At 45.6% G+C, this 21,148-nt stretch overlaps 1 protein-coding gene across 1 annotated transcript in view; it reads left to right on the top strand.

The window, feature by feature from the left end:
* The first annotated feature begins 5,852 nt into the window (after nucleotides 1–5,852).
* The window catches only part of LOC140466646 (C-type lectin Cal-like), a 48,737-nt gene continuing 33,441 nt past the window's right edge, over nucleotides 5,853–21,148 (top strand). Inside the window, exon 1 of the mRNA XM_072562086.1 lies at nucleotides 5,853–5,941. The gene's annotated coding sequence lies outside the window, so the exon portion shown is untranslated. The remainder of the gene's footprint in view (nucleotides 5,942–21,148) is intronic.

Genomic DNA, 21,148 nt, shown 5'->3' with positions numbered 1-21,148 from the left:
CTCAGCTTGTGGCTAAAACAATTACACACTGGTGTGAGTTCATTTTACTTTGTAAGATGGAATTGCAGAATTGCAGAAGTAACATTAATTTACCTATATCCCACAGTGGGTAAGAGGCTTTTAGCACACTAACCTTCATTGCTCAGGCCTTTGAGTGTAGGAGTTGGAACGTCATGTTGAGGTTGTACAGGACATTGGTGAGGCCCCTTCTGTGTCCAGTTTTAGTTGCCCTGTTGTAAGTAGGGTATTATTAAACTGGCGAGGGTTCAGAAAATATTTACCAGGATTTTGTCAGGAACAGAGGGTTTAATCTGTCAGGAGAGGTTGGAAAGACTGGGACTTTTTTCACAGGTCGAGGGGTGACGTTCCAGAGGTTTATAAAATCATGAGAGGTTTGGATAAGGTGAATGCCAGCTGTATTTCTCCTCAGGAGGGGGATTTCATGTCCATTGGGCACATTTTTAAGGTGCGCAGAGAAACATTTAAAAAAGAAATGGGGGGCTGCTATTTTTGCTATTTTACACAGAGAGTGGTTGATGTTGTGTCGAATGAACATTCTGAAAATGTTTCATGTTAAAAAGTTATTTGGACAAGTGCATGAATAAGGAATGTTGGGAGGGATATGGACCAAGTGCAGGCAGGTGGGACTAGTTCAGTTTGGGATTGTGGTTGACATGGACAGATTAGTCTGAAGGGTCTGTTTCTGTGCTGTATGACTCTGTCACTCTGTGACTCTGTAACATATACTGTCCTCCCCTCAGCTTTGAATTAACCCTGTACATGAAGTAGGCTGGCAATGAATTCAATTTTCCACATGACTCATCCTTTCTATCGCATCAATAAAGGTGTTATATAAATGTGTGTGTTTGTTGGATGGTGAGGTGGCTTCTCGTGGTAATGGTGCAACAGTTCCATGTATTCCCATTGTTTCCATTGTTGCAGCTGGAGGTGCTGTAGTTCCCGTATAGAACACATGGTGGCAATGTTGAAACTAATGTTCCTGTAGCGCAACACCACCATCTGCTGGCCTATCTCTGTACTGCCGGTTCTTTGAATTATAACCATTGATGTTTCCAGCACCAAAGCAAATCATTCTGCCCATTCTAACTGTGACAGTTCTCAGAAAGAGAGTTCTTGTTTGGCTCCAGGGATATCAGTTTGCAGGGAAGAGCTGGGAAAATATGGAATAACTGTGTGTGCTTGCAGCAGAAGGGGTTGCTGCCTTGCAATCTTTCTGGGTGGCACGTTGGCTCAGTGGTTAGCACTGCTGCCTCACAGCAGCAGGGTCCCAGGTTTGATTCCAATCTCAGGCAACTGTCTGTGTGGAGTTTGCACATTCTCCTCGTCTCTACATGGGTTTCCTCCTGGTGCTCTGGCTTCCTCCCCCAGGTCAGGTGAATTGGCCATGCTAAACTGCCCATAGGTTAGGTGTATTAGTCAGAGGGGAAATGGGTCTGGTCTGGGTTACTTTTCAGAGGGTCAGTATGGACTGGTTGGGCTGAAGGACCTGTTTCCACACTGTAGGGAATCTAATCTAAAATAAATGTGCAATGTTGTAAAGCAAGAGGAATCCTTCTCCTCCCTCGGCAGAAACAATGTGAAGGACCACACAATGTGAGCTCAAAGAACTTCCAATGTACAGGGAAATGGAAAGACTGGGGAAGGAAGGAGCAGCCAAGTTAACAGAATGCTGGATCTTTCTTGCGTTTGTTGGTGAGGATCACTGCAAACGATCCTTCATTAGCGCATCCTTTGTGAGTATCTCATTGTGCCTCTCACAAGACCTTTAAGGCATCATCGGATCAGCATCTCCCTCCATGTCCTCACCATGGAACAGGACCATGTGCTGCACAGTAACCCCACTGTTCAAAACTTCACCATCCTCCCCCCACCCCGGCCAGCCTGGGGTACCAGACAGCACCTGAATCACATCATCAAGAGATAACGACCTGCTCAATGGTCACTCGGATTCCCTTGTGGAATATCTTGGAGTTAACATCTGTGTCTGTTTATTTATGTCACAAGAGTGAGCAGCGATTTCCTCAGTGGATATTCCTGGTCTCCTCATATCCAGCCTGAAGGTACCCAGAACTGGAAAAGCTGTGACCATCTGAAGCATATACACTGCTTCCTGGAGTCACACTTCCACCTGAAGGATCCATCTACGGTGGGTGTAAACCCATCAGACATTGATGGGATGGTAACCCTTCCTGTTGATGTCGGGCTTCGGGCTGGGTCTGTGGGATACTAAATGCCCACACGAGTGTAATCATTCACACCCTGAACCGGGGCAATCGAGCAGTGACCCCAAAGCCAACCCCTCCCCCCCCCACCACCACCGGCCTTTCAATGACAGATTGTTTTTCATTTTGCTTTCATTAGGACTAACATACAAGATATCAAAGTTAGAAAGAAAACATCAGCTAATACAGTAAGAGAACAAGGTGCTGATTGGTTGGATTGTGGTTGGCATGGAGATGCAGTGAGACCTGTCATCAATCTTAGCTGATGAAGCTCACACCAGGCCAGTCGACACCGGTCAGGGTGTTGCCATGGGGAATGCAGCAGGGTCTGACATTCTAATTCACTTTCCCCTCAGTGTAAAAGATACAATCTAAAGACAAGTTCCTTGTGTCTGTGCAGAACAGGGTCCTGTGTGTGTACATACGGAGCTTCTAGCTCATTAATTGAATTATACTGTGAGCCAACCTGATTATCTTACATTGATTTCCGCTGTATCTGAGCACAGTCTGGATGATGGAATCCATTTCCAACAACAGGAGCAGGGCCATCCTCCTGCTGTGTCCCGGGACACGTGGAGCCGGTGAGGTCACTGCACTGTGCTAATCCCCAGGAAATGGGCTGGCAGCTGGAAAACTCTGGGCCTCCCCCTGCACACCCCATGCATCCTGAGGGGCCCTGCAGCTACAACCTTTCTCTGGGCTGGGTGTTCCCAATCCTCTGTGCCAGACCACTGCTGCTCCTGTGCTTGCTGTCAGCTCTGCTCCTCCTATACCATCATTCACCTTCTTCAGAAGGCAGTCCCAGTGACCAATATCCCACCAGAGGCAGGAAGCAGGAATCTCAGTGAAAATTGGGAAACACAAGGAGTGAAGGAGGTTCTTCAGTCTGAGGAGAGTCATTGGTGACACACACCTGCAGGTGAGGACACAACACACTCCCCCAGACAGTGGGACATGCTGCATGCCCGCCAGTAATGAGGGCCTTGTCTCCATCGTACATTCAGCTTCAGCCTCAGCAACTTGGTGAATAGACCACATCAGCTCAGTGAGCAGTATGTCACATCAAAATGGAGTACTTACTGCACTCTGAACCCTTTCCCATCCCAGATCAACATCAATCTTTCACCGTCCCAGTGCATTCAGTCCAGACTATCACCACCCTTCCATGATCGATGATAAAGTGATGGTGTGTGGCTCTCACATCATCCTCTGATGTTGAACAAACAATGCTTCACCTTTAGCCAGTGCTGGCCTTTTGTAAAATCATTGCTGCTGACTTCAGAATCATTGAAATGTCCAAGTTCAACTTGCAAGGACCAGTGGCATTGCACAAGTCGGCCGTGAACATTATCTGACCCTGAACACCTTCACTACAGGGAAATGGACGATGAAATTATTACACATTAAATGGAACTGGGCAAGGAGGGCCTGACAGTTGGTGGGCCTTCTCTCACTCTCTCTGTCCCTCCTCCTGTGCTCTCCAGCTCTCTCTACCCACAATCCCTCACAATCCTTTCTCCCTTCCCCACTCCCATCTCCAGTTCACTCCCATCTCTGATACCCCCACCATCTTCTCCATCTCTCCCACCTTGATGCCTTCCCTGGAACCATTGCCCAGTGTGCTCACTGCTCCCTGGAACTCATTAACTGTACAATGTGTGATTTGAGGTGGTGTACAGAGAGACTGCGCGAGTAACAACAATCACCGACTCACGGAGTTATTGAGTCAAAAAGCACAGAAACAGGCACTTTGGTCGAACTCATCCTTGTAATCAAGTTGCCCAAACTAATCTAGTCCCACTTGCCTGTGTATGACCCATGTCCCCCTCAATCTTTCCTGTTCGTGTCACTGTGCAAATGTCTTTAATGAGCCAGATCCTTTAACCAACTGAGCCACAGTGCCACCACTTCCTCAGGATAATCCCTTTGGCCAAGTACCTTCAGCTGCTTTATCTTTGACTCTGTGACTTACCATTTGTAATGCACAAATGTTATTGTCAGCAAGAGATAATCCAACCAATTGCCTTTGCGTTTCAAATGCCCACAAAAATAGTTGAATATTATTAACCAGAATATTTGCAGGATCAGCTGTATAACATACAGGTCAGAGGCTGCGAATTCTGCAGTGGCTAAACCACATCCCAACTGTATCTAAATCCTAGAACACCCTCCCTATGAAGACAGGGTGTACCTGTTCCAGTCGCACTGCACTAATTCAAGAAGGAAGCTCACAGCCAACACCTTCCCAAAGGGGAATAGAGTTGGACCCTGCAGTAATACTCACATTGTGGAAATGAATTATAAACTATCCATGTCCCTGATCTGCTGTCTCCTCCCCAGTATAGGATTGAAAGGACAGATGGGTAGAAAGCATCAGTGGGACAGGAAGGCTGCTATAAACTAGACTCACAGTAACAAACACACAACTCAGGATGCAATTTTTATTCTTGGCTGAGAAACTAAGTCAGTACAGTCATCATTGGCTGTGATCGCAACTACAAGCAGATTGAGGCACTACATCCACTCTCAGTCAGGATCCATGGAGCGTTGTTGGATTATTTTAGTAGAGCAGAGAGCTGGCAGTTTGTCGGAGCAAAGGGAAGGTAATTCGACTTTGCAGAACATATCGTTCCAGTAAAGTAACTTCCCTGGAGGAAAGAGAGAATGAGGTCAGTGAACTAGACAACTGTGCGTCTGATTGGTTCATCCTCTGTTTTTGGGAGCATCAATAATCTCATCATTTGTTGTTGTTGCGTTGCCATAGTCTGACCAAACCATAGGGGCTGCTCTCTGGTGGTGATTTAACCTGAGGGTCACCAGACCTCAGTCAGGGGAAGAGGTTGAGAAGAAGAGTCCTTCATGGTAACCTCAAACTGATGATTGGAATTGAACCCACACTGTTGGCATCACACTGCTCTGCAAACCAACCATCCATCCAACTGAGTTAACTCAGTCCCATCTTGTCATCATTGCTTGATGTAGGATATCGGTTACAGCCCTAAATTTGCTGGGTCAGCCACAATGGGGAAAAGAAAATCATTTGAAGCTTCTCTATTGAAAGATCAATTAGTTGAGCAATGTCTTCATTACTCTTTTCAGTGTTGCCTGAAGGGATGTGTGTTTACATTAAATAATGTAAGTGTTGTCACTATCTGGCTGAAGTTCTGAGTTCTGATTTAAAACAGACACTGTCTACGAGATGTGTGACAATCATTTGTCAATAGCCACAGGGTTATGCTGTATAAATATCCGATGATTCATTAAACAACACAAACGTCCGCTGCAAGGAAATAGTTTCAATGAACAACCTGAACAGACTGGCCTGGGGTCAAGGTTCATTAAAGCTGGGAAATAAGCCTCTTTCCAGAGAAAACAAGCAACTATCTTACTGAGTGGAAGATGAACAGACTGTGTCAGATTACACTGTTGTGATGGTTGCTCATGGTCAAACTGACCAATCACTGAAGACAGGACAGTGTCAAGGTTTGATCTCACTGGCTGCTGACAAGGAAATGGAGTATAAGGGAATGAGCCGCAGGGCGATAGTGAGCTCTCTCAGGAACAGGAGTTGTCTGATCACCGGCTGGAGCAGGCTGAGATGGAGCAGGCTGATCACATGTTACAGTCTGATCTGGAGTGGTTTCTTCAAAGAGGATTGTGAAAGCTCACCGTGGGCATTGGAGGTTATTAAGAACAAGGTTTGTTGTAAGTCACATGACTGGTGATGAATGTTACTTTGCTGTCGGCCCCTGCTCGGGCTGTGTTTAAACAATGACGAGCTTCAGTGAATCCTTCTTGCTCTGCTTCAGTTAGAGTGAAGGCTGCTCTGGACCAGCTGTCCAGCTGATCTCTGCAATTTCTAAAGAAAACCATGTTCAGGGATGGACAGGCAGCTGCCAAAGGAGAAGTGGGCCATTCAGCCCATCAAGGCCCCTCTGTCATTCAATGAGATCACAGCTGACCTGATCATCCACAACTTCACTTTCCTGCCTATTCCCCATAACCTTGATTCCTTTCCTGATTCAAAAGCTGTCTCAGTCCAATACTCCATTCCCCTTAAAGGAAAAGCCAACATTCCACTTGCCTTTGTGATTATCTGTGGAGTTTGGATGCTGGCCTTTTGGGATTTTTACATGAGGACTCTAATCATTCCACTGTGCTGCACTAGTCTGAGACTGAACCCACTGAAATAATATTCATCTCCTGTTGGCTTCCTGCCAAACTGCATTACCACCATTTTTCCACGTTATGGACTATCTGCCAAGATTTTGCTGACTCATTTAACCGGACACTATACTATTGCTGACTCATTGTGACATTCCCGGCTTATCTCGTTTTTGTGTGATCCACAAACTTGGTGACTGTAGGTTCCCTTTCATCCTGTAAATCATTAATATATGGTTTAAATAATCGTGGACCTAACACTAATCCCTGTGGGACCTTTTTGTTCTGTTGAAAGAGTGACTGTGGGACATTAGGACTGGATTTGTTGAGCAAGCTGCATCTGCAAGACTTGATGTAGTGACTGGAACAAGGTCAGCCTGCTGCACATCTGAGAATACACGTTTCCTGAAAGGCACTGTTAACGCCACCACAAGGGGTGTACAAAGTTAAAAATCACACAACACCAGGTTATAGTCCAACAGGTTTAATTGGAAGCACACTAGCTTTCGGAGTGACGCTCCTTCATCAGGTGAAAGGCTTAACAGATAATCAATTTTTTCATCGTATAATTTCAGTTACATCACACTGTAAATTTTTGCAATAAATTCAGTGTGTTAGGATTGAGCCCTCTACTACCACCTGATGAAGGAGCGATACTCTGAAAGCTCGTGTGCTTCCAATTAAACCTGTTGGACTATAACCTGGTGTTGTGTGATTTTTAACTTTGTCCACCCCAGTCCAACACCGGCATCTCTAAATCATGACCACAAGGAGTGTAAGACCTATGCCCACGCCCACACCTCCACCCCCACCCCCACCCCCACCTCCACCCTCCCACCCCCCTCACCTCCATCCAAGGCCCCAAAGGATCCTTCCATCTCTGGCAGAGATTTTCCTGCACATCCAAACACCTCATCCCTGCTGTGTCCATCCCTCTCGATGTGGTCTCCTCTGCTTTGGGGAGATAGGATGCCAACTCACAGAATGTTTCAGGGAACACCTCTGGGACATATGCACCCAACAACCCCACTGCTACTGTGGCCAACCAGGTCAACTCCCTCTCCCACTCTGCCAAGGACATGCAAGTCCTGGGCCTCCTCCACCGCCAAATTCAAGCTACTTGATGCTTAGTGGAAGAAGGCCTCATCGTCCGCCTTGGCACCCTCCAAACACATGGCATCAACATCAATTTCACCAGTTTCCTTATCTCACCTCCCCCCACCTCATCCCAGATCCAAACATCAAACTCGGCACTGCCCTCTTGAACTCTCCTACCTGTCCATCTTCCTTCCCACTTGTCCACTCCAGCCTTCCCTCCGACATATAACCTCCCACCTTCATCTACCTATCGCATTCCCAGCTACCTCGGACCCACCCCACTCTCCTATTTATCTCTCAGCCCCCATTCCCCCATACATTCCTGATGAAGGGCTAATGCCAAAACATCCTGCTCCTCAGATGCTGCCTAACCAGCTGTGCTGTTCTGGTGTTACACTTTTCGACACTGTTAATCTGGCCCAATTAGGGAACCCTGGCTGACAGGAAAAGGATGAATGGCAGGGATATTGAGTGCCTGAATGCCTGACTTTGTATGAGGCAGTAGTATAGGAATGGTCTGTTCATGCGTAAATGAGGGGTGACTTGGTGGTGGCGCAAAGAGTAAAGGACAATGCTGAAGAAACTTGCTCACAACAGTCATCTTTGAGTTGGGGTAAGCGCTTCCTACATCATATGTTTTTTGGGATGCTTGTCTTGTTTGACTACTGTTGATGACTGGGCCCTGTCTGGGGAAAGAATGTGTTATTATTTCTGGACAAATGACAAATTGTGGCAGATACAAAGCAACGAGTAATTCTCCTGACAGCCTGTGGAGCCATAGCTTTTTCTGTGATGAGGAGCCTGCCTTACCTTGCAGGAGGTTTCCTCCCACAATCCAACGATGTGCAGGTTAGGTGAATTGGCCATGCTAAATTGCCCATAGTGTTAGGTGCGTTAGTCAGGAGTAAATGTAGGGTAGGAGAATGGGTATGAGTGGGTTACTCTTCGGAGGGTCAGTCTGGACTTGTTGGGCTGAAGGGCCTGTTTCCATACTGTAGGGAATCTAATCTAAAAGAATTGATTGATAGTGTTTAGGAATTATGAAGGCAGCTGGTTCAATTACCAGTGATTGTGCTAAAAGCTTCCTCGAATTCTGACGCACTATTGCTTCTATTCAGCATTCGAGAATTAGTGGAATCTGTGTTAGGATTTTTGATGAGGTTTTAATGACTGGCAGAAGCCTGGAAATTTGGTTTAACCTTCAATGAGATGCTTAGAGATTATCTGCTATATGGGATTAATGACCTAACTGTGCAAAAACATCTGCTAACTGAAGCTCAGCTGGATTTCACTCAGGCGCTATAACTGGCTTTATCATTGGAAAATGCAGCAAGTAGAGTATATGAGTTCAGGGTACTCTGTGGGAAGCGGACAGCCTCGCCAGTCCGATTGAGGTTAGGGAACACCACTTGAGTGAAGACAATTGCATAGCTTTACTCCGAGCATATCCTGATCAGAGTGACTCGAGGTCTGCCCACAGCAAAACCCCAAAACAAAGCCAAGTCTCAACCAACAGTTAAAATTATCTTCTGGATTCTGGCCAGCAAGCCATTGTAGTTGTTGCTAGTATGGGGCCTCGAGACAGCAAAAGAGTCCTACTTGACAGAAATTGGGTAAGATGGCTCATAGGTTGGTATCCAGGAGAGTTCATACCTTGGAAAGTTTACACACATCCAGTTTGGAACATTCAAATCAGAGGAGAAAGTGAGGACTACAGATGCTGGAGATCAGAGCTGAAAATGTGTTGCTGGAAAAGCACAGCAGGTCAGGCAGCATCCAAGGAGCAGGAGAAGGCCTCATGCTTGAAACGTCGTTTCTCCTGCTCCTTGGATGCTTTTTTTTTCTTTTTTTTCTTTTTTTTTCTCTTCACACTACCGCCTAACTGCAGTAGTGCTTATTTTTTCCCCAGCACCCATGGTGTGTGTGTAGATGTGAGACACAGTGAAAGACACAAAGTGCACCAATCTTTATTCAATTTTCATCACCAGGAAGATAGGAAAAACACCCGAGTGGCCAGTGACAAGCACTGCCCTTCAAATCAAAAGGGCAATGCTGTGTGATCAAAACAGTGAAGGGGAGGGTAAGGACTAAATCAAAATAGAGTTGGACGGGGAAATAATACACTCCACTCCCTGCGGCACCCACCTCTCCCTGAATGACTCCAGGGTGTTGGTGGACACCGCGTGCTCCTTCTCCAAGGACACCCGGGCTCTAACGTAACCCCGGAAGAGGGACAGGCAGTCGGCCCTAACGACCCCCTCTACGGCCCGCTGCCTGGACCTGTTGATGGCCAGTTTGGCCAGGCCCAGGAGCAGACCCACGAGGAGGTCCTCGGACCTGCCCTCCCTCCTCCGTACCGGGTGCCCGAAGATCAGGAGCGTGGGACTGAAGTGCAGCCAGAAACAGAGGAGAAGGTTTTTGAGAAAACCAAAAAGGGAGTGCAAACGCCCACACCCAATATATACATGGTCCATTAAAAGGCAGGACTTCCATAGTAACCTCAGCCAGTGCAGGAACTGAACCTGCGCTGTTAATGTTACTCTATATCACAGATGAGCCAGCTAGCCAACTGAGCTAACCAACCCCCAACTGAGCTAACCAACCCCCTGCTCCTTGGATGCTGCCTGACCTGCTGCGCTTTTCCAGCAACACATTTTCAGCTCATTCAAATCAGAACCAATCAAGATGACCCTCTGGTTAAGTGGTCATCTGGTTCTAATGGAGATCAACACTGCTGCAACACATCAACGATCGTAGAAGCAGTTTTTAGTAAAATTTGTTCAGGACTCTAGTCCTTAACTTTGGGAAATTGCTCAGCCTACCTGAGAATTTACATTGTGGACCCTTTGCAGATTAATGGTCCAGCCTCTTTTCCAGTCTCTTCTGAAAGGCAGCTGGTTCAGTTACCAGCAGTTGTAGGAAAAGACTCCGGCTCAGTCTTAATGGGGCAAACTTGGCTGCGAGAGATTCACCTAGACTGGCTTAACATTCCTCAATTAGGAAGTAGTTGCCTGAGTCAAGTCCTAATTAAATTCCCAGAAGTTTCCAGGAAGGTCTAGGGACTATCAAAGGAGCCAAGGCCATCCTGCATATTGACCAGGAAGCAATTCTGTGATTCTGCAAGGACTGCCCTGTGCCTTTTGCCTTATGGACAAAAGTAGAAGCAGGAATCAGAAAGCTGAAAAGTGAAGGAATTATCAAACCAGTCCAGTTTGCAGAATGGTCAGCACTGGTCATACCAATTTTGAAGCCGATGGGTCAGTTCATCTTCTTTGGGATTTTAAACGAACAGTGAACTGCTCTCCACAGCAGAATAAATACCCAGTCCCTGCGATAGAGGGTTTACATGGAGCACTGATGGGAGTGGGGGGGGAGGGAGGGGCTGCACTTTCAAAAGTTGGACATGAGCCATGTTTACTTGCAATTGCATTGAGAGGGGGTTCCCAGAGGTACACTACAATTAATATCCAGAAGGGTTATAACAACATACAAGACTGCTATCTGGGGTATCGTCAGCCTGTGCAGTTTTTCAGCAGATGATGAAGAACATTTTGCAAGTTTCTACCCAGATCACTATTTATCCTAATGACAGGGAATACTTATGAGGAACACTTTGAGAAATTGGACATAGCCCTTTGGACATAGAAGGGGAACTTGTGTTTCAGGCTGTCCCAGTGACCTACCTGGGTGACAGAGTGGACAAGACCAGTTACAGCCATTGGAAGATAAAGTGAGGGTGATCAAAGGTCCCCCGGCTCCCACATGTATTCAGGGGCTCAGGACATTATTTGAACTGGTAAATTATTACAGAAAGTTCATACATGACCTGGCATTCACCCTGGCACTTCTTCATCAACTCCTAATAAAGTGTCAGGCTTGAAAATGGTCTCCCAGACAATCACTAACTTTCAATGAACGAAAGATACAGCGATCATCCTCGAAGGTGTTGACACACTCTGATGCCGAGAATGATCTGGTATTGATGTGTGATGCTTCTCAGTACAGCATCAGGGTGGTATTAGCTCTTTGGTGGCTCCATGATAACAAATGCCCAATAGCATTGGCATCCTGGACATTGATGCATGCAGAGGGTAAATATACCCAGATAGAAAAGAGGGAGATTTGGGGTCAGCAAGTTCCCCCAATACCTCTATGGGCAACAATCTACAAAAATCACAGACCACAAATCCCTACTTGGTCTGCGTAAAGACGACAAGGCAGTGCCGCCCATAGCTTGGGGCCACATTCAATGGTGGGCTTATACATTTCAGAGAAAGCACTGTCCAGGAGGCTGAGTAATGAATGTGGGTGCATTGAGCTGCCTCCCATGACCAGATACACCAGTGGTGGTACTCCCTGCAGAAGAGTCTGCAATGATATTAAATTTTCTGGACACACTCCCAGTCACAGCCCCCTGTCTAAAACTTTGGACACAGAAAGATCCAGTCCTTTCCAAACTGAAACAGCTGGTATTAATGGGAAAAACCAAAGGGCCACCACAACTAGAGCTGAAAGCTTTTTGGACCTGGAGAGCCCAGCTCACGGTAGAGTATGGCATATTATTACATACAGCAAGAGTGAATGTCCTGAGCAAAGGTCGCTGCCAAATACTGGTTCAACATCACCAGTACCACCCAGAGGTCTCCTAAATAAAGATTTTGGTGAGAAGTTGTGTCTGGTGGCCGGGATTGGGTGCAGACACAGCTGCATTGATGGGGCAGTGCCCAGAGTGCCCCGTGGCCAAGTACTGCCAGCAGCTGCCCCACATCCATGGGAATGGCCAGGTAAAGCTTGGACTCGGTTTCACCTCAACTACACAGGTCCTCTCATGGGTTCAATGTTCCTAGTCATTGCAGATGTCCACTCAAAGTGATTGGACGTGCATAGGGTCTACTCATCAAACATGGGGACAACAATAGAAAAATTGTGCACATTGTTTACAATATACGGAGTCCTGGAAGTGTTAGTCACAGGTAACAGCCATCATTTACCTGCAGGGAATTTAGTTGTTTCTTCAAGTCGAATGTGGTTCAACATTTGAGAACAGCTCAATACTACCCCTCACTCAATGGCCTGGCAGAAAGGGTTATCCAAACTTTGAAGACTGGATTGAAGAAACAGCACATAGTCTCACTAGAAACCAATCTGTCACAGTTCCTGTTTGATTCAAGGACGATGCCACATGCTACTACAGGGACAGCAGCAGCAGAGTCAGTAATGGGTAGGACAGGTTTAAATCTTCCCAAACCGAGGGGAGAGTGAAATGGTATCAAGAACTCTAATGCTGGACCCAAGACTCTGCCAAATGCAAAAGACAGTTTGATAGAGGGTATGCAGTTTGATATAAGAATCATGTACAAGGCCCTACATCAGTAAGAGTCATGGTCGATGTGAAATCAGGGTCAGTAATGTACAACATTCATCCACGTGTGACATTCCTGAATGAAAGCTGCAATTTCACAAACGGTGCAGGAGCAAAACATGCCCTGCCCCTCGGAACCTTTGGGAAATGCTGCTGGAACCTGTGGATCCACCCTCTCCTTCAAGCATTCCCGAGTCCCCTGAATCTGAGATGGAAATAACTGAAGTAGCTGCCTCACTGTCTTTGCCACTGAAAGCAGGGAGTGAAATTCTACCGAGGTGCTCCTGGAGCAAAGGGAGAGCTCCTGTGCTTTACACGCTTCCTATGTTGGATTCCAAGTCAGAAGAACCTGACCTGGTGCTAAAACACCCCCAGGAAGTTTTCCAAGGAAAAGGTGCAGCCTATGGCCTCAGATTCAGTGGGCGAGGGATGCAGTGATTGTAACAAGGTCAGCTGTGTAGACCTCATAGAATATGAGTTCCCTGATTGGGGCTGTAAATCTGCTCCAATCAGGGAGCCCTGGCTGACAGATATTAAGTAGTGGTGTGTATTATTTCCCCATCCAATTCTATTTTGATTTAACCCCTGCCCTCTCTTTCACTGATCACATAGCATTACCCTTTGATGTGAAGGGCACTGCTTGTCACTGGCCACTGTGGTGTTTCTTTGCTTCCTGGTGGTGGAAACTGAATAAAGATGCGTTCACCTTGTGTCTTTCACAAAATAATAGAAAGGAAAAAAAGAAAAATAAAGGGGAGTATCAGAAAAGCTGTCACTTTGGCATGTGCCTCTTTATGAGGCTGTACTGCAGTGAGAGTGTTCATGTGTAACAAAAGTATGACTTAGTGATGGGATACCGGCCTCTGTAGAATTATTTGACTTCAGAGACAACTATCGGTGGTTAGTGAGTTGACAGGTGCCAGAACATCAGAGCAACAGAGTTCAAGAAGAAGAAAGGAACATTTTCTGAAAGCCAAGTATTACAGTGAAGTGTGTATCTGTGTGTCTGTGTGTGTCTGTGTCTCTGTGTGCGTGTGTGTGTGTGTCTGTTGTGGCTGTGTCTGTGTGTGTGTGTGTGGTTATGTTCGGGGGATATTTCGATTCATAATAAGTTTTTGTACTTTAACATCATTTACTATGTTTAATCGATTAATACTCCATTCAATAATTTCAACTGGTAATAAATTAATGAATTGTGAAGAAACTTGATGGATAGATCTTGCTGTTTAGAACCTGCTATGGATAAGGCTTTTCAACTGATTATCTTGGTAAAATCTATATAATATTTTCAGTTGGATTGTGGACGGTGGAATAGTGAGACTCGAATGATAGGAGCGTCGGTCGGAGTAACTCAACCACACAGAGTCCAGCTGGAATCTCACCCAGGGATCTATTTGCCTTTCCCTGAGACATTCGGCAACATTGACTTACCATCGGAGTGCACACAGTGTTCTTTATCATTATGGTTATTGGGTTGGTTCATCTTCCAATTTATAAAATCTGATGGAGATCCATCAGTCCAGAGAAAAGTCCCCTCCTATGGAGATATAAACTCATACTATTTAAAAATATATAGTTTGTTTCCCCTAAATAATGTAAAGTAGCAATGCCAGTAACGTTACCTTGTAGATGTCATTCAAGCCAATCCAAAACTTTTTCAATGGAGATGAATTCTTTCTAATAAAATGACTCTGCTCCTGCCGGTGTATGGAAGCAAGATGATCTTCAGGAGCGAGCATTTGGCAGTGCAACTTGAAATGATTTTAAAAAGGCAATTTATTCCTGGTTACATTTTTATATTGAACACATTCAATTGTGTTTCTCCACCAGGTTTATTTTTGAAAATTTGCTGCGTTGGAGAATATGAACAATAAAACTACAACCCCATGATTGTGTGTCCGCAAGGACCTGATATGGGCTGACTCCAAACTTCAGTGAATGGTGCCTCACTGAGGCTGAGGATTTGGGACCAATCTCATTGTGGCTTCAACCCATCAGATAGAAATGTCAGCAGCTTCTGTGTAACAGCTGATATTGGGCTGGGCTTGTGCTAGAACGCTCTGTGGGTGATATTGTGTTTCCTGTTCTCCCCAAGTGAGGTTCCCCTGACTCAGTATCTAACACGGGCAGCGTGTACCACATGGGGACTCACCTCTTACACCAGGAGTGCCTCGGTGGAATTTCACTCTCTCTTCTTTCGGCGCCAAGACAGCAAAGTGTCTGCTTCCGTTTGTCTATCTCTGACTCAGGGGCGTTGACAATGAGAGGGTGAATCCATGGGTTCCAGAAGCATTTCCCAAAGGTTCCGAGTGGCAGGGCATGTTTAGCAATGTTTGTGAATTCACAGCTTTTATATTGTTTACATACTTATTCAGGACCATCACACCCACCTGAACCTTATACTGGCCCTGACCTCACGTTGACCATGTCTCTTCCCGAAGTGAGACCATTTCCCCGATTCTTACACCAAACTTCATCCCCAACATCAAACCATCTCTCTCACGTGGCAGAGTCTTGGGTCCAGCACTGGACTTCCTGGTGCTGTTTCACCCTCCCTCCCCAGGGTTGGGAAGATTAAACCTAACCTGGGAGCAGAGACCTCTGCCCATGAGGAACTCTGCTGGGGTTAACCCTGTAGTTGCATGTGGCATGGTCCAATATTAGAACATAGAATATAACAGCACAGTTACAGGCCCTTCGGCCCTCAATGTTGCGCTGACCTGTGAAATCAACCTGAAGTCCATCTAACCAACACTATTCGATTTTTATCCATATGTTTATCCAATGACCATTTACATACCCATATAGTCGGCAAATCTACTACTGTTGCAGTCAGTGCGTCCCACACCCTCACTACTGTCTGAGTGAGGAAACTACCTCTGACATTTGTTCTATATCTGCCACCCCTCAATTTAAAGCTATGTCCCCTCGTGCTCACCATCACCATCCAGGGAAACAGGCTCTCACTGTCCACCCTGTCTAATCCTCTGATCATCTTGTATGTCTCCATTAAATCACTTCTCAACCTTCTTCTCTCTAACGAAAACAGCCTCAAGTCCCTCAGCGTTTCCTCACAGGACCTTTCCCCCATACCATGTAACATCCTGGGAAATCTCCTCTGTACCTTTCCATCACTTCCACATCTTTCCTATAATGTGGTGGCCAGAACTGAATGCAATACTCCAAGTGCAGCTGAACCAGAGTTTTGTACAGCTGCAGCATGACCTCATGGCTCCAAAACTCAAACCTCCTACCAATAAAAGCTAACAGACCGTACATCTTCTTAACAATCCTATCAACCTGGGTGGCAACCTTTACGGATCTATGCACATGGACACCGAGATCTCTCCACTCATCCGCACTATCAAGAGTCTTACCATTAGCTCAGTATCCCTGTATTCCTGTTACTCTTTCCAAAGTGAATCAAACATAGAACATAGAACATAGAAAAGTACAACACAGAACAGGCCCTTCGGCCTACAATGTTGTGCCGAGGATTAATTCTAATGTAAAATAAAATAACCTTACCTACGCACCCCTCAATTCACTGCTGTCCTTGTGCATATCCAGCAGGCACTTAAGTGTCCCGAATGACTCTGCTTCCACCATCACTGCTGGCAGTGCATTCCATGTATTTATAGCTCTCTGTGTAGAGAACCTATCTCTGATGTCTCCTCTATACCTTCCTTCTAATATCTTACAACTATCACCCCTCGTTCCAATCAATCCTGCCCTGGGGGTAATTCTCTAGCCATTGACTCTATCCATGCCTCTCATTACCTTGTATACCTGATCAGGTCACCTCTCTTCCTCCTTCTCTCTCAGAGAGAAAAGTCCAAATTTAGTCAACCTCCATTCATAAGACAAGCCCTCCAGTCCAAGCAGCATCCTGGTAAACCTTCATTGCACCCTCTCCAAAGCCTCTGTATCTTTCCTATAGTAGGGCGACCATAACTGGACACAATATTCCAAGTGTGGTCTCACCAGGGTCTTGTAGAGCTGTAGCAAAACCTTGCAGCTCTTAAACTCCATCCCCCTGTTAATGAAAGACAAAACACCATCTGCTTTCTTAACAACCCTATCCACTTGGGTGGCAATTTGAGGGATCTACGTACTCGAACACCAAGATCCCTCGGTTCCTCCACACTGTCAAAATTCCTATCTTTAATCATATATTTAGCATTCAAATTCGACCTTCCAAAATGCATCACTTCACATTTATCCAGGTTGAACTCCATCTGCCATTTCTCAGCCCAGCTCTGCATCCTGTCTTTGTCAAGCTGCAGCCTGCAATAGCCCTCTATATTATCAACGGCACCTCCAACCTTTGTGTCGTCTGCAAATTTACTAACCCACCCCTCGATTTTCTCATCCAAGTCACTTATAAAAACTACAAAGAGCAGAGGCCCAAGAACAGAGCCCTGTGGGACCCTACTCAACACTGACCTCCAGGCAGAATACTTTCCATCTACAACCACTCTCTGCCTTCTGTCAGCCAACCAATTCTGAAACCAGATAGACAAATCTCCCTGTATCACATACCTCCTGACTTTATGAATGAGCCTACCATGCGGAACCTTATCAAATGCCTTGCTGAAGTCCATATACACCACATCTACTGCTCGACCTTTGTCGACCTATCTTGTCACCTCCTTGAAGAACTAAATAAGATTAGTTAGGCACAACCAGCCCCTCACAAAGCCATGCTACCTGCCTTTAATCACGCTATACTTTTCCAAACAGTTATAAATCCTATCCCTCAGAATTCTTTCCAAAACCTTGCTGACCACAGACGTAAGACTGACTAGTCTGTAATTGCCAGGGATTTCCCTATTCCCCTTCTTGAAAAGAGGATCAACATTCACCTCCTTCCAATCTTCTGGGTATGACTCCTGTGGAGAGTGAGGAAGCAAAGATCTTCATCAGCGGTCTAGTAACCTCCTTTCTCAATTCCCGGAGCAACCTAGGATAAATCTGGTCTGGCACTGGGGACTTATCAAATTTAATGCTTGCCAAAATTTCCAACACATCAACTTCATTAATCTTGATCTGTTCAAGCCCATATCCCAGCTCCTCAAATTCCTCATTCACAACAAAGTTCTCATTTCCTTAGTGAAAACTGAGGAAAAAACTCATTTAGGGCTTCCCCTATCTGTTCAGACTCCACACACAAATTCCCTACGCTATCCTTGATTGGTCCTACCTTCTCCCTGATTCTCTTATTCTTTACGTATGAGTAATATGCCTTTGGGTTCTCCCTAATCCTTCCTGCCAAGCCTTTCTCGTGCCCCCTCCTGGCTCTCCTCAGTCCATTTCCGAGCTCCTTTCTAGCAAGCCTATAATCCTGTAAAGCTGTGCTAGATCCTTGCTTCCTCCACCTTACATAAGCTGTCTTCTTCCTTTTTAATGAGAAGCTGCTCTGTTCTTGTCATCCAAGGCTCCTCAATCTTACCCCTTCTTACCTGTCTCAGAGAAACAAATTTGTGCATCACTCGCAACAACTGCTCCTTTAACAGTCTCCACACATCTTCTGTGGAACAATTGCTCCCAGTCTGTACTTCCCAACTCCTGTTGGATAGCATCATAACTTCCTTTTCCGCAATTAAATATCTTCCCTTAGTGACTGCTCCTTTCCTCTCTAAGGTTATGGTAAATGTGAGACAGTTGTGGTCACTGTCACCAAAGTATTCTCCCACCAGGATACCTGACACCTGTCCTGGCTCATTGTGGAGCACCAAATCCAAAATGGCCTCTCCCCTCATCAGCCTGTCTACATACTGAGTGTGGAAACCCTCCTGAACACACCGAACAAAACTAGCTCCCTCCAAACCATCTGCACTAAGGAGGTTCCAGTCGATATTGGGAAGTCACCCATAACAACAACCCTGCTACATCTGCATTTTCCCAAAATCTGCCAGTTTATCAGTTCTTCAATCTCTCTACTGCTATTAGTGGGTCTGTGGAAAGCTCCCAATGAGGTGGCAACTCCCTTGCTGTTCCCAACTTCCACCCATACTGATTCAGTAAGCAAACCTTCCTCAACAATCTTCGTTTCTGTAGCTGTGATGCACTCTCTGATCCACCCTGTCTGTTCTTTTTAACTGGGAGGGTGGAATCAACTCAAACGTTTCCACATTAAACTCCATTTGCCACCTCTCAGCCCAGCTCTGCAGCTTATCTATGTCCCTCTGTAACCTGCAACACCCTTCGGCACTGTCCACAGTTCCACTGACATTAGGCTCATCCACAAATTTATTAACCCATTTTTCCACCCCCCCATTCCAAGTCATTTATAAAAATGACAAACAGCAGTGGCCCCAAAACAGATACTTGCAATACACCACAATTAACTGAACTCCAAGATGATCGTTTCCCATCACCATCACCCTCTGTCGTCTTTTAGCGAGCCAATTTCTGATCCAAACTGTTAAATCACCCTCACTCCTCTGCTTCTGTATTTTCTGCAATAGCCTTATCAAATGCTTTACTAAAATCCATATACACCACATCAACCGTTTTACCCTCATCTACCTGTTTGATCACCTTCTCAACAAGGTTTGTGAGGCACAACCTACGCTTCACAAAACCGTGTTGACTATCCCTAATCAAATTATTCCTTTCTAGATGATTATAAATCCTATCTCTTATAATCCTTTCCAACACTTTGCCCACAACCAAAGGAAGGCTCACTGGTCTATAATCACCAGGGATGTCTTTACTCCCCTTCTTGAACAAGGGAACAATATTTGCTATCCTCCAGTCCTCTGTTATTATTCCTGTAGACAATTATGGCATAAAGATTAAAGCCAAAAGTTCTGCAATCTCCTCCCTAGCTTCCCAGAGAATCCTCGTATAAATCCCATCCAGCCCAGGGGACTTATTTAGTGGCATACTTTCCAGAATTGCTCACACCTCCTCCTTATGAAACTCAATCCCATCTAGTTCACCAGCCTGTATCTCAGTATTCTCCTTGACAACATTACCTTCTTCCAATGTGAAAAATATTCATTTAGTGCCTCCCCTATCTCCCTGGACTCCATGCACAACGTCCCACTACTGACATGGACTGGACCTAATCTTATTCTAGTCATTCTTTTATTCCTGACATACCTAGAGAAAGCTTTAGAGTTTTCCTTTATCCTTCCGGCTAAAGACTTCTCATGTCGTCTCATGGGTCTTCTTAGCTCTCTCTTTAGGTCGTTCCTGGCCAACTTGTAACTCTCAAGCACCCTAACTGAGCCTTCACATGTCATCTTTACATAATGCTTCTTCTTCCTCTTGACAAAAGATTCAACTTCTTTCGTAAACCATGACTCCCTCACTCGACCAGTTCCTCCTCACCTGACAGGTACTGTTCCTTGAACAAACTCCATATTTCAACTGGGCCCATCCCCTGCAGTTTCCTTCCCCAACCCTGTGCATCCTAAATCTTGCCTGATCGTTTCATAATTGCTTTTCCCCCAGCTCTTAATCTTGCCCTGTGGTATATACCTATCCCTTTCCATCACTAAAGTAAACTTTACTGAATTGTGATCACTATCATCAAAGTGCTCACCTAACTCTAAATTTAACACCTGACCTGGTTCATTAGCCTGTACCAAATCCAATGTGGCCTTGCCTCTTCTTGGTCTAACTACATACGGCATCAGGAAACCCTCCTGCACACATTGGACAAAAACTGACCCATCTAAAGTACTCAAACAATAACGTTTCCAGTCAATATTTGGAAAGTTAAAGACCCCCACAGCAAGTACCCTGTTACTTTCACTCCTATCCAGAATCATGTTTGCAATCCTTTCCATTGCATCTCTGGAACTTTGCGGCGGCCAAAGAAAACTCCCAATAAGGTGACTTTTCCTCTCCTGTTTCTAACCTCAGCCCTTACTACCTCAGAAGATGAGTCCTAATCAAACGTCCTTTCTGCCACCATAATACAGTCCATGACTAACAATGCCACACCTCCCCCTCTTTTGGCACCTTCCCTGTTCTTACTGAAACATGTCAACCCCAGAATCTGCAATAACGATTCCTGTCCCTGCTCTATCCATATCTCTGAAATGGCCACAACATTGAAGTGGGCAAAAGTGAGGTCTGCAGATGCTGGAGATCAGAGTCAAGATTAGAGTGGTACTGGAAAAGCACAGCAGGTCAGGCAGCATCCGAGGAGCAGGAAAAGTGACGTTTTGGGCAAAAGCCCTTCATCAGGAATGAGGAAGGGAGCCTCCGAACTGGAGAGATAAATGGGAGGGGGGTGGGGCTGGGGAGAAGGTAGCTAAGAGTA

The sequence above is a fragment of the Chiloscyllium punctatum genome, chromosome 44 (assembly GCF_047496795.1).
Source record: "Chiloscyllium punctatum isolate Juve2018m chromosome 44, sChiPun1.3, whole genome shotgun sequence".
Taxonomy (NCBI): domain Eukaryota; kingdom Metazoa; phylum Chordata; class Chondrichthyes; order Orectolobiformes; family Hemiscylliidae; genus Chiloscyllium; species Chiloscyllium punctatum.
The sequence above is the reverse complement of the archived record's forward strand: the minus strand, read 5'-3'. Positions and strand labels throughout refer to the sequence as shown.